Raw genomic sequence first — 1,797 nt, 5'->3', positions numbered from 1 at the left:
AGCATAATACAGTAGGCCTACTGTTTTGTTTGTGTATTTTGTTGTTTGAAGGCAGCAGAGGATTTCTTTCTAGTATTTCTAGTCTAGAACAAAAGCCAAATCAAATACGATCTCGATACGAAGTAAAAAATAAACTTTACATTTGTCTCTATTTAATTTGTGTACTCCTCTCATTCAGTAGTTATTCAGTTGTGAAAACAGACACTTGGAAAAAGTACATGTATTGATTGTTTGAATACTTTAACAGGCTGTGGTCCTCTGTATAATATCGGAATCAGGCAGAAACGGTATCAGCCGATATGACCCTGCAAATTATCAGAGATCGGATATCAGTCATAATTTCATAATCGTGTACTCATAAATAAAGTTCTGAGAAGCCGTACAATCTTTGTAGCTGTTCACTGTGTGTTCACTTGTGCTGTTTGGACTATCAAATGACAGCACATATGTAGTATGTCTCAGCAAGACATTACACACGTTTTGCGTCTTATGGAGGTATTTTTCTAAAGGCAGATATATCTTATGTTACCTTTTTAACCCATTTAGGCCTGACATCGAAAAAAAAAACCTTCGCTCTGAAAGAATTATATTCAAAGATTTGCCACATTTTTACGATTTTTCTAAAATAGCAGACCTACAAGCGCTATGAGCTTGTCGATCTGCTATTTTTCAATAGCTAAAGTACAACATAATGCTCAGTTAAAACACCACCAAAAGGGGTTCCCATCCAGAATGGGTTAACCCCCTAGTGGCCATTGACGTTATTTGTGTGTTAAATCAACAAATCCCTCGTGGCCAATGGCATTATTGACGTAGTAGACGTACTGCCCTGTCAGTACGTCTTATTATAACAAAATAATGGAATTTTTAGACTTTTTTTTTTAATGTAATCTACCAAAAACCGGCCGAAACCCGCGCGATCGTGCACTATCGTGCACGCGCGCCGTCTCTATGTGATCCGCGGCAAAAAATGTGATATTTTGGGATGTTCCTGGCCGTTTTTAAGCTTAATTTGACTAAGTTATGAAAGAGCTAATGTTAGCTTAGCAATCCGGACAGCCACCGGACAGCCAAGCTATGTGCTAGGGGTCAAATTAGCCTCCTTTGTTTACCTCGTTTGACAGGAAGTGATTTAGCCAGATTTAACACTTTTGCCAAAATCAGAATAATGGAACGTTCCCGCCATCTGGTGGCACTTCTGGGTATTCATTTGAAATTGAAAGTAAAACGTCATGTATTTTATTTAGATCGCTGATCCCTCTTATTGCATTAAAATGACGAATTAAGAAATGGGGCATTGGCCAGATTTGGCGACTTTTTGAATGGCAATCGAAAAATGTGAGATATGACCACAATGTCACGAAATGTCTCATTTTATAGCTCCAAGTCACTACTTTACAATGAAAAAATAATTATGATTATAGCTTGTTCCATCGTTTACTTATAAGCTTTTTAGTAGACCTTGGTTTCAGTGATAAGTCAAACCAAGGTGTACTAAAATGCTTATAAGTAAACGATGGAACATGCTAGGAACATTATTTTTTTTTTCGGTGTAAACTAGAGACGTGCAGCTTTAAAATGAGATATTTCGTGACATTGTGGTCATATCGCACATTATTCTATTGTCATTCAAAAAGTCGCCAGATCTGGCCCAATGCACAATAAGATGTTATTAAATCTAGCAATAAGTGGGTTAAAGGGACATTTCACCCTTTTTGCATAAAACTATATGTTAATGACATTTAGAAGATTTAGAACACTTTCCTGGAGGTCTTTATGTGTGTAATATGTGGTTTT

The 1,797-nt window shown here is 36.8% G+C and overlaps 1 protein-coding gene across 1 annotated transcript in view; it reads left to right on the top strand.

Moving 5' to 3' along the window:
* The window catches only part of LOC310856562 (zinc finger and BTB domain-containing protein 24-like), a gene marked incomplete at its 3' end in the record, with an annotated part of 81,869 nt that overhangs the window by 44,371 nt on the left and 35,701 nt on the right, over positions 1-1,797 (top strand). The gene's annotated exons all lie outside the window — the stretch shown is intronic.

The sequence above is a fragment of the Protomyctophum parallelum genome (genome assembly GCF_964188405.1).
Source record: "Protomyctophum parallelum genome assembly, chromosome: 3".
NCBI lineage: Eukaryota > Metazoa > Chordata > Actinopteri > Myctophiformes > Myctophidae > Protomyctophum > Protomyctophum parallelum.
This window is presented reverse-complemented; position numbering and strand designations above follow the sequence as displayed.